The 12,498-nt window shown below is 42.8% G+C and overlaps 1 long non-coding RNA gene across 2 annotated transcripts in view; it reads left to right on the top strand.

Moving 5' to 3' along the window:
- The window catches only part of LOC120400145, a 197,621-nt gene that overhangs the window by 138,200 nt on the left and 46,923 nt on the right, over positions 1 to 12,498 (top strand). For both annotated transcript variants that reach the window (XR_005595563.1, XR_005595564.1), the window contains exon 2: positions 11,699 to 11,785. This is a non-coding gene — a long non-coding RNA (uncharacterized LOC120400145). The remainder of the gene's footprint in view (positions 1 to 11,698; positions 11,786 to 12,498) is intronic.

Here is a 12,498-nt window from a genome sequence, read left to right on the forward strand (position 1 = left end):
CTATGACACATTCTGTTGTTTTTACCAGGGGACAGAAATTTAATTCAGGAAAAAGGCTACTGAGATGAACTGAAATGATCACTGGGTCAATTTGACACCATCCATGATAATTATTTAGGGCCAGACTTGGCCCTAAATATTTTGTTTTGTAATACCATGCTTATTTAGTAGTCTGGTATAAGTCAGTGGTACTACCTTGTGGAATAAGGTGCTACATATGGTGAAGATTACTACTGTGATGGGTTCCCTCTGGGGTGCCACCTGGAACTGGGGTACCACTAAGGCTCCTTTTTACACCATACTGCTGTGATAGTCTGTCAAGCCCTCCAGCCTTCAGCCTGCTCTTTCACCAACATACATACATACAGGTAGGGACACACCCACCTGCAGTACATGCAGGCAGGCTTTTTAATCAGCTCGTACATGGGAAGGCTTCAGCTAGGGCAACTCCCAGTTCTTAAGGCATGCACATCCTCTGGAGTATAAACCCAAAATTAAACCATCTTGCGCTGCACAGGGAACTGTATAGCGTAAGCTCATAAAATTGCCCCCTCCTTCAATGTGGAGAGGAATGTGCAACAGCTTTCCTCCCTGAGGGATGATTCCCACACACTGGTTTTAGATAAAGCAAAAACAAATTCATTAGCTACAAAAGATAGATTTTAAGCGATGATAAGGGATAGCAAACAGAGCAAAGCAGATTACCTAGCAAATAAATAAAAAACACAAACTAAGTTTAATATACCAAATACATTGGATATAAATAGCAGATCCTCACCTTAAGTGATGATATCAGCAGGCTGCAGATTCTTAAGGGGCAAGCTGCACTTGCTTACAGCTTGGAATCCCCACGCCTTCCATTCACAGGCTAAAAATCCCTTTAGCCTGGGCCCAGCACTTCCCCCAGTTCAGTCTTTGTTCCTCAGGTGTTTCCATGAGTCTTCCTGGGTGGGGAGCCAGTGAAGAACCAAGATGATGTCACTCCCCTGCCTTGTATAGCTTTTGCATGGGGGGAACCTTTGTTTCAAAGGTTGGTTCCCATGCCAGCTGGTGGAAAAATACTGACATCCCAAGATGGAGTCAGGCACCAGGTGATCTGGTCACATGTCCCTGTAGTGTCACAGCAGCCATTACTCAGGCCTGGTCTACACTGGGGCGGGGGGGGTGTCGAACTAAGGTACGCAACTTCAGCTACGTGAATAGCGTAGCTGAAGTCGAACTACCTTAGTTGGAACTACTTACCCATCCTCACGGCGTGGGATCGAAGTCCGCGGCTCCCCCGTCAACTCCGCCTCCGCCGTTCGCGGTGGTGGAGTTCCGGAGTCGACGGGAGCGCGTTCGGAGTTCGATATATCGTGTCTAGATGAGACGCGATATATCGAACTCCGAGAAGTCGATTGCTACCCACCGATCTGGCGGGTAGTATGGACGTACCCTCAGAGGCTGTCTGTAGCATCCTCAGGAAGGCTCTCTAGGTGAGAGATAAGCTTCTCCTAAGGCCTATTGTTTCTTCCTAATGGCTCATTAACCTGAATGGGCCCTTCCCAGCCAGCCATCTAGACTGAGCACATTTTGCCTAGTGGGTAGTGCCCAGATGTAACTACATTTTGAAATACAAAAACATAGTCAATATTCATAAATTTGGATAAAAAAATGATAAATTTGGATACAAAAATGATACATGAATAAAAATAGGGTAATCATATTCAGCAAACCATAACCTTTTCAATGATATCTCACACAACCTATCTTGCATAAAATATATAACTGTCATAATTATATCATAATAATATCACTATGAAGAATATGGGTTACAGTGTCACAACTACCAATAGGTGATATTTACAAAATAGCTCATGTGTGGGCTGTTTTATATTCTTTTTTGTGCTGCATCAGCTGTTATAAAAGGATGTAGCTCCATTAAAGTCTGCGGGGCTACACCATTTTACACAAGGTGTACTCCTGTGGGGATTCTGCATGACTGCAGACCTGCAGAAAATGACCCTCCCCCACCACTACTATGGGTGAAGTTCTGGGGGTGAATTGTCCCCCTCCAAACAGAGGCAAGGCATGGCGGGCACACAGGGTTATGTGCCAATACCCGCCTCATTTCTGCAAGCACAGAGCTGCACAGATGAAGGAGGCCACCTCTCCGCTCCACAGTCAGATGACTCTGCAGCTGAACACCACTCCTGGGTCCTAGTGCCAGTCATGCTCCCATTCTGTGTGCTGGGAGCCTTCCTGTTTTCTGTGCAACAGTGAGTGCCTGTGGTGGGGCTGGGTGAGGGGGGTTGGGGAAAATGAAGGAAGAGGGGTGAGAGGCTGTGGGGAAGAGGCAGTGGGGAAGGAAGGGGGTGGAATAGAGCAGGGGGAGGGGAATGTGGATGTGAGAGTAGACAGCTGGAGAAGAAAAGGGGTTAGGGAAATCATGGGGAGCAGGGGTGGCTCCAGGCCCCAGCACGCCTGGAGCCCCAGCTTCAATGACAAGTCCCTATATCAGGGGAGGTGGGGGCTTCAGGGTGATCTCCCACCTCAATGCAGCCACTGGCCTGTGCTCCTCACTGCCATGCTGGAACCACATTTATTTATTGACAAATAAAAGTTGCAGAATTTTAAAATATTTTATGCATAATTTAAAAAAAAATTGGCGCAGAATTCCCTCAGGAGTAAAGGTGAAGATCTGGCCAAGTGTTTGCAGACTGTAATTTCATATGAATATTTAGCATTTTAAAATGAAATCTGGAATAAAAAAAAAGTCTGTCATGAAAGTAGAACTGGGGTAAAAATGGAAAGACTTTTTTCCCAGTTCTCCCCTCCTCCATTTTTTTTTTGAAATTTTATTTTTTTTAAAAATCATTTGATCAGCTACAGAGCTGTTGAAAAATAGAAAAGCATCTGCTGACTACTTTTTTTCTTTCTTTCCATTTTCCACTGACATTTCAAACAAATTCAACCAACTCTACATAAAAATCTGAAGTGTAGTTCTGGGCATAGTCTTCTGTGTGTGAGGTAAAAAAAAGAAATAGATACACAACTAAACACTGAAATAAGAACTAGCTGTCAGGGGAGAAAAAATGTAGTTTATGATGATTAGTCAAATCTTTCAGGTTCCCTTATTTTTATCTAAATGACAGCAGGCTTACTCACATCTATGGAATAACCAGTGTTGAACTGCAGCTTGTTTGGTCATAATTTAACTTTCCATGTGTTTAGTGAAGTGACAGTTATTGTAATTACTGCATACAAAAGCATCTTTTTTAGCACAGCTCTGACAATACCAATGAAGTAGCTGTCGGCAACATTGCATCCTTTCCCCCGTCTTTCCTAAGAAAGTAGAGCTAATCAGTTAATTCTGGTGTGCAAGGTCAAGTCTGGAGAAGTTTGATTATATTTTTTCCATATGCAAGAGACTAGGGAGATATTTAATTTCAAGTTTCACTCCTGAATATTATTGTGCTAGCATGAAGTAATTCAACAACTTCCCTTTCCCAGGCATATCATAGTTGTAACATCGTGCTTATAATGTAAACAGAAAATAGGAGGTGTTTGTTATAATTACATATTGCAGAAATATCCTTAGCTGTATTAAAAAGTGATGGAAACAATCATTGGCCTGAAGGCTGGAGCAAAGCTCAAATAAAAGAAAGTCAGCTAAAGCACAGCAGAATCTCTTTCTTTCTTAGGGTTATATACGGCACTATCACCATAGCAACTAAGTGCTTAGACTCTTCAGCACAAACCTGTGCTTAGGACCTTCCATCTTTATCTTGAGTGTAACTTTTTGAATCAGTTTCCCAAGGCAAATCCTCTACAATTTGAAACTCTTTGTTCATTAATATTCCTTGATATTAGGGTTTAAATGGGTTGTTTAGCTGAATTCTTCTGCTAGGAAATCATTTACTAGAATATTTGGGGAAAGCAAACACAATAGAGTTGAAATTTTTTTTTAAATATATATCGAAAATGTATTGCTCCCTTTGCCCTCTGTCAGTGGTTTGTTGAGAGAGTACCATGCTTGTTTAAGTATTTGTTACTTGAAATGCTTAAAAATCATGAGTCTAATCCCCCACAAAATTATGAAATAAATTTTTGATTATTTTGCCTTCAGGTTTTTCAGCCTTTTTGGGTTCCCATAAGTCAGGTTTTCAAGATTTTCTCTGAAGCCATGGGGGCTAGAAATTTAACTTTTAAAAAAATGAAATTTGAGATTCTCATGGAATCACGTCTCCAGTAGCTAGTGCTTTAAGAACAACTCCTGTTATCATGAGTCTTAAGATAAAATTGCAACAGTTGGCAACATCGATGCCTGGCTGTTTCCTTCTAACGTTGGCTGTAGGTGTGATAAATTCAGATTGTATACAGCCCATTGATCTCACCTCAAACATGCTTTGCTTTCCCTCTTCCATGATGCCTGGTGGAGGGCTGCTGAAGAGGCTTCAGCCACTGCATTGAGGGAGCTAGAAAGCTGCCCCTACATGGGATCTCTGCCACTCAGCCTCACAGTCAGAGACTAATGAATCTCAACCTACATGGATTTTCCAAGAGAAGTTTAAAAGGTGACTTGATGATGGTCTATAAATTCCTACATGGGGAGAAGATTTCTGATAGTAGAGGACTCTCTCATCTAACAGACAAAGGCATAACAAGATCCATGGCTGGAAACTGAAGCTAGACAAATTCAGTCTAAAATAAGGTACAACTTTTCAACAGTGAGGGTAATTAAGCCTTTAAACACAGATTGGCTACCTTTCTAAAATATATGCTCTCTCTCTCTCTCTCTCTCTCTCTCTCTCACTGTAAGAATCACTTGGTAAAACATGGCCTGTGTATGCAGGAGTTCACACTAGATGATCATGGTAGTTCCTTCTGGGTTTATAAATTATGAATCTGTTTATTGATAGTGAGATGATGAGTTACTGATTAGTGGGTGGTGACAATGCGGTCTTTATGCATCTCTTACTTCTGATTAATTCTGCTGAGTTAACAGCAGCTCCTGAGTGTATGGCCTCCAAGGAACTCCAGAGTGGACCACATTTTAATAAAGAACTTGTCTTGTGGACCAACCAGCCTCCCATTCAGAGTTGCATAGACCAACTCCTTTCATTGGCAATGGAATAAGCATCTGTGTGTCAACTACAGCAATTAAAGTATTTAATTAGGTTAATGGAATTTAGCAACTAGAAATAAGGAGCCATGTGACCATCTAGCTCTCAGCAAAACAAAAGTAAGTGCTGCATGTATCATCAATGGTCCACACACCCTTCCATGAGACTTTCAGACTAATGTGTTGTGTAAGTTGCACTGCCAGCTGGTTTGCTATGACTGGGGAGTAAAAGCTAGGTCCTGCAGTATCCACAGTAGTCATTGTTCAACTGTTTACTAGGGCTTTAACACCGAAGTCATCAGTTTTGACCAGTGTTCCAGTATTCATTGTCAGGTTGATGTTATTGGAATTTGCTCATGCTTGGATGGTCACTTGGGAGTGGTCTGACTGTCTATGTAGGTGCTAATACCATCCTTACATCATAGTATTTGAATGCCTTTTAGTTGCATTAAGCAATGTGACTACATATCTGTCAAGTGTTGGTTTGTTTTCTCATTCCCTCCCCAGGGGGAGAAGCGTGTACAATGGCATGTCTTGTTTTGGTGAGGATTTTTTTTAAATATACATCTTTCTATTTCTTTGTGTTAGAGAAGGTAAGGTCAAAGAAATGTACCCTGAACCTAGAGCAGAAATGGTGAGGTTTGTGATAGTCCCTAGTTCCTGGGGAGTTCATTTCACATTCTTGAACTGGTCCCCAAGAAAGTGGAGTTGTTGACCACAATCTTCATCCTGGAGCTTTAGGTGGTCTTTTAGGTATCTAGGGCCCAAGCCATTGAGTGCCTTGAAGATCAGGACCAAGCCCTTGAACTTGATTTTAAATTCTGTGGGAAGCTGGTGTAGAGAGTGGAGAACAGGTGTGATGTGCTCGCAGTAGCTGAGGAGATGCACTACAGTATTCTATACTAGTTGGAGTTTCCTAGTGCTGATGTCTTTGTGCTCAGGTATATCACATCACTGTAGTCCATTTGAGAGGTGACAAAGGCATGAATAATTAAGGCCAGGTCATCATTTGCCAGGGTGGGATGGAGTTTCCTAGCCAACCAGAGATGGTGGAAAGTGTTACTAATGCAAGTTGTTATGTGATAGCTTAACATCAGCGAAGAATCCAAGAGTATGCCTAAACTAGAAACTGAATTGACCGACTGTGAGTGTGTATCTTCAATCAAAGCAGACTGCAAACTCTTTAAAGTGCTTTTCTTTGCCCACCAACATCATCTCTTTCTTGTTCACATTCAGCCAGCTGCTCTTCCTCTATGAGTTAATTTCATCCAAGCAATGGGCCATCTTTGTGGTAGTGGTATAGTTGTATGTGGTGAAGAATAAGTAGAGCTGTTTGCCACCTGCATCTTGCTGGCACTTACGTCAATGTTGTCTGGAAAGCTTATGTATTTGGTTGCACATAGATGCTGAAAAGATGGGTCTAGTGAGAGGTGGTTTCCCATCATTACTCAGTGGGCATGTCCCTCCACATAGGTTGAAAACTATTTTAGCAGATTACCCTGGCCGCCCTGACCCACCTCTCAGGTGAGAGAGCAGAATCTCATGTACAACATTGTCTTATGTGGCTGTTCAGGTATTGTGGTGGCTCATTTGCCAAGAGATATGGGCTTCTGTTTTATATAGACACTAAAACATCTATTTATACAGCATGTTTGCACACATTATAACAAAGGATCACTTTGTTTATTTCTTTCCTACTAGTTTCACTGTGATAACATCTGTCAAACAACAAATAACAATACATGAATTGTTTGTATAAATATTAATGAGGGTACTATATTCATCACGGAGAGATCAAAGTAAATCTCATGTAAGCTTTTACATTTTTAATATCTTTTATTTTTTTAAGGAAGATTACTTTTACTCACATAATGTATTCCCCTATTTCCTTCCTGTGTGTGTGTGTGTGTGTGTGTACAAGTGTGAGATTCCATCACTGGAGTAAATACAACTGGCTGGTGAAAATATTCTGGTGGTTGGGGAGGGCTGAGCCTGCCCTGCACTCACCCCACAGTGGCAGCTCCTGGCCTGGGGCCTGGGCCTGGCTCCCCACTCCAACTCATTGGCTCTCTCACTTGCAGATTCAGAGGCGCCCACAATAGTGTCACTTGACTTGTGTGCAGGTGAGGCCCTCTCCCCCACAATGCTCTTCCCCCTTCCTGAAGCTGCTGGACATGGGGCTTCAGGATCTCCCCCTTCCCCTGGGACTCTCCTCCCATCACCACAATAACCTCAGGGTCATTCTCCTCCCCAGGGACTCCCCTTCCACCTCCCCACCATCACCTCAGGATCCCACCTTCCACTAGGACTCACCTTCCCTCCAACCCTCAGGATCTCTCCCCTCCCCCAGGACCTTGGCCCTGTCCCAGAAAACCTAATCCCAGTCCCCATCAGAGAGACTCTAATTTCCATGTCAGCCCCATCTCCTCCTCCTCCTCTTGAAATTTCCCCTAGGACAGGTCTCTCCCACTCACATCCTGGGATTTCCCAGACACCATAGCTCTTCTTCCCCCAGAGATGTCACCCAAGCTTCCCTGCCTGTTGGATCCTCCCCTAGCTGGCATTTTTTAAACTTCAACCTTCCCAGGAAGCACTGCTCAGGTGCCAGGAGACAGTGCCTCCTCCCAAGACTGAGGAACCTAGCTTCACTTGCTGGGAATCCAGTGCGCAGGAGGGGCCCTCCCTCCACAATGCCCCACCCTGCCACCTTCCTGTGCCTAGAGCTGCTAGACACAGGGGCTTTTCCTGCCAAGCTGGGCATGTGCACAGGTGGTAGGGTGGCTCAGAAAATGACAATGCAGAGAAAGATTGGCAGGGAACTTTGAACCCTTTCTAGCCCTAGCCACCCACCACCTATGCTTCTACATTCAAAAGCAGACTACCTCTGAAGCTCTTTTGTATGTGGTTTATATTTTCACAAGTTTTGAGGCCAAAAGGGATCATTATGATGTCTGGACTGATCTCCTGCATAACACTAATGATAGAGTATCCTAGGAGTAGCTGTGTTAGTCTGGCTTATGCCTTAGTCTAAAGCTTATGCTCCAATATGTCTGTTAGTCTACAAGGTGCCACAGGACTCTTTGTCACTAATGATAGAATTTCACGAAAAGCTTCCTGCAGCAAGTCCATAACTTCGGGTTATGGTCTTAAAGCTTATTTTTTAGAAAGACATCCAGTCTTGATTTAAAGACTTAAAGTGATGGAGAATCCACCACATCCCTGGGCAAGTTGTTCCAGTGGTTAATTACCTCCTGGTTAAAAGTCTGCACCTTCTTTCTAGTCTGAATTTAGCTTAAGCTTCTAACCATTGGATGTTATGACTTTTTGGCTGCTAGATTAAAGAGCTCTCCGCTATTAGAAATCTTCTCTCCATACACATATTTATAGATCTCAGTCACCTCTTAATCTTCTCTTGGGTAAACCAACAGGACACAGAATTCCAGTAATGGTCTCACTAGTAACAGATGTAGTGGTAATAACATCTCCCTACTTCTACTTCATATTTCCCTGCTAATACATCTACGGCAGTGGTTCCCAAACTTGTTCCGACGCTTGTGCAGGGAAAGCCCCTGGCGGGCTGGGCCGGTTTGTTTACCTGCCGCGTCTGCAGGGTTTGGCCGATTACGGCTCCCACTGGCCGTGGTTCACTGCCGCAGGCCAATGGGAGCTTCTGGAAGCAGCAACCAGTACGTCCCTCGGCCCGCAGCACTTCCAGCAGCTCCCATTGGCCTGGACCAGAGAACTGCGGCCACTGGGAGCTGCGATTGGCCGAACCTGCGGACGCAGCAGGTAAACAAACCGGCCCAGCCTGCTAGGGGTTTTCCCTGCACAAGTGGCGGAACAAGTTTAGGAACCACTGATCTAAGGATCTCATTTGTTGTTTTAGCCACAATAGCCCATTAGGAACTCATGCTCAATTGACTAGCTAACATGATCACCAAGTCCTTTTTCTGAGTCACTGCTTTTTAAAATTCAGTCTCACTGTCAATAAGTCAGACTTAGATGGATAAGTTTGCATTCAGCTATAATAAAACACATGTTGTTCAAGTAAGCCAATCTTACCATGCAATTCAGATCACTCTGTGATGCTGTTTCCATCATCGCTTACCACTCCACCTATTTTTTATCATCTACAAATTTTACCATCAAAGATTTTATATTTTCTTCTAGATCTTTGATTAAGATATTTAATTACATTGGGCCAAGAACAGAGCATTAGAGATGCCCCTATGGGATGAGGTTTTCCAGTTACTTTTTAAGATCTTTCAGTTAGCCAGTTTTGAATCCATTTAATATGATTATAATATATTCAGTATTTTCAATTATACTCTGATTTATTAAATTTTATTTGTTTAAATCAGAACGTCATGCAATACTAAGTCAAACGCTTTACCAAAATTTATATATATATATTATGCAAACAGTTACCTTTTGTCAACTAAATTTCTGATCTCACCAAAAAAGTAATATCAAGTTTTTTTGACCAGACCTATTTTGCATTAAGCCAAGCTGATTTGCATTAATTATGCTACTATCCTTTAGTTTTTTACTGGTTGTGTCCCAAATCAGCCTTTGATATATGATATACATATGCATATACCTGGCACTGCTTCATGTACGTTCCCCACATCCACCCACCACGCTGACAAGTAGCTGCACACAAATTTAAACTCATGCGCTGTCAGCTTTTGAGTCTGCACACAGGGTGGAAAATTAGAGGTAATGTTGGTTTACACTGTGGAAAAGTTTGAGAACCCCAGCTTTAACAGACAAGCAACTTTTGTTGATGTTCTCTGGCTGCCTGTCAAATGAGAATCATTTGCCAGTTAAGTATCTTGGACTGATCTTAGATCACAGACCTGTGCTCCAACACCGCATGGTATGTGGCAGTAAAGGTGCAGGAATGCACTGTAACATCTTGCGACTCTGTGGCATCTCTTGTGAAGCCTCAATGACTGCACTATAAATATCATTCTTACCTACAGGTAATCACCTTGTGGCTATAGAGTAAAATTTTCAGTTGTTTAGGTTCTTCTGAAAATTTTACCCACACACTTTAACATATTTTCTATTGAGAATGAGCGTTTTCACTAACACAGTAGCTACTGGCCTCTGGCTAACATTCATTTGCTATATTTCAAGTAGAAGTTTGTGCTAATCGCATTAACTCTTCCCCATTTGGGGATTTACATGAGCAGTTGAACAATGCTCCTGGTTCAGTGACCGTGATATAAAAACCCCATTCTTTTAATTCCCTGCCTGTAATGTAGCATATGATAATGGATACAAAAAGCAGCAGTGCATGTACTTTCTGCTGAAAATCACTATTCACAATCATTTCATAATGCACACAGTAACTCTGAAATGCTTACTTACTGTAATGTAATCATTAGATTTTTGTCAGAATAGACAATTGAGCATCGCGTATCTTCTGTGCAGAACTTTTTTGTGTGTGTGAAACCACCAAACTTCGCTCCACTCGCCCTGGCCTCTTTCCATTTTCCTGTTTTAAATAATGCCATCACCTTTTAGAATGCATCAGATGCTAATTCTGTCTACTGGTATCTGTATATCTACTTCCCTGCATAGTCCAGAAAAATTACTGATTCTGGTATGACCATTTGTTAGAGCTTCTTGAAAATTCTCCATCAAAACTTTTTGATGGAAAATGGCTCTTCAATTAAACAGATATTCTGACACTTCTTTCCATTTTCATGCACTTACGTCTGCGCTGCTGCCAGTGGTGTCGCTGCCTTAAGAGCTGGGCGGCTGGAGAGTGGCAGCTGCTGGCCGGAAGCCCAGCTCAGAAGGCAGCGCAGCCTCCAGAAGCAGTGGAGAAGTAACATTAGACCTTTGTGCTGGGAGAGGTGGCTACAGAGGGGCTAAGGCAAATTTGGGGGTGGCTATAGCCCCTGCAAGCCCCTCACAAGTGCTCCCCTGTTGATGGCCACTATCTTAGCCTACACTGTATGGATTGAACCAGGGCCAAAAGCATATGGCTCTGCTGCTTCAGCTAAAGATCCAGGCTCCACTGCCACGGGATGTATCAGACATGTCCTGTGGAACAGTCGCAGGGATGGACCATTACAATAGAGATTACAATAGTAAAGTGTTCAGTATATGCAAGTGGGTGAATACACTGTGGGTGGAGGGATAATGTTTTCTGGATATAAATCTAGGCACACACAGGTACCAGATTAACAGGGTTTTTATCCCATTTTAAGCAATAAAATCTCAAAGGTTATTTACAAAGTGCTTAACATGTGGTAAATCCCTTATTCAATTTTATTTCTTAACTTTCATTATTTTGCTTTCCCGTGCTTATAGCATTTAGTTATTTTATTCTGCATTCTGTAATAAAATTTCAAAATCACATTTTGCTACAGCATCGAGTGCCAAATACTTTTCTGCACAGTACAAGCTCTCTTTTTGTAAAAATCATGTCCTTCGCCACCTGGCAGCCTGTTCCTAATTCATGCGCATTTGGTTACAGCTGGCAGAAAAAACAGAGTTTTCCAAGGACACTGTGCAGACTTGCCCAGTGGAAATTATAACCTCTATAAATTGTTTAATGACCAAATGTTGTTTTCTCAGGCCTGTTTCATCAGACCACAGCTCTGGTGGAAGTACTGGACCCACTGAGATGCCAGGATGACATGTCTAATTAGAATCACACTGAAGGTAAGCAAACAGCTCTGATTTAGGATAGCTTTTCCCATAATTTTTTTTTCCATTCTATGGTCAAAACTAAGGACATATTTATAATTAGTTTTTGAAAAATCAAAGATCAAGTGCTTTTAAATTCTCAAAGAGGTGATTATTTAAATTCTTTTAAAAATTATTATTTGTAGTCTAGTAACACCCAGAGTCACCCAACCCCATCCATCAGGATGGATGGCCCATTATTCCAGATGCCAGACAAACAATGCATAAAAGAACAACCTCTGCCCCCAAAGAATTTATAATCTGAATTAAATAATATGTACAATCTAAGTCAAAACACCATGATATTTTTCAAGTAGATCAATGGTTCCCAAACTTGTTCCGCTGCTTGTTCAGGGAAAGCCCCTGGTGGGCCAGGCCAGTTTGTTTACCTGCCGCGTCCACAGGTTCAGCCGATTGCGGCTCCCAGTGGCCGCGGTTCACTGGTCCAGGCCAATGGGAGCTGCTGGAAGTGGCACGGGCCAAGGGACGTACTGGCCGCCACTTCCAGCAGCTCCCATTGGGCTGGACCAGCGAACCGCAGCCACTGGGAGCCGCGATCGGCTGAACCTGAGGACGCGGCAGGTAAACAAACCGGCCTGGCCCACCAGGGGCTTTCCCTGCACAAGCGGCAGAACAAGTTTGGGAACCACTGAAGTAGATAATCATTAAAATGAAATATACTATTTTAG

This window comes from Mauremys reevesii, linkage group 3 (genome assembly GCF_016161935.1).
Source record: "Mauremys reevesii isolate NIE-2019 linkage group 3, ASM1616193v1, whole genome shotgun sequence".
NCBI classification, from domain to species: domain Eukaryota; kingdom Metazoa; phylum Chordata; order Testudines; family Geoemydidae; genus Mauremys; species Mauremys reevesii.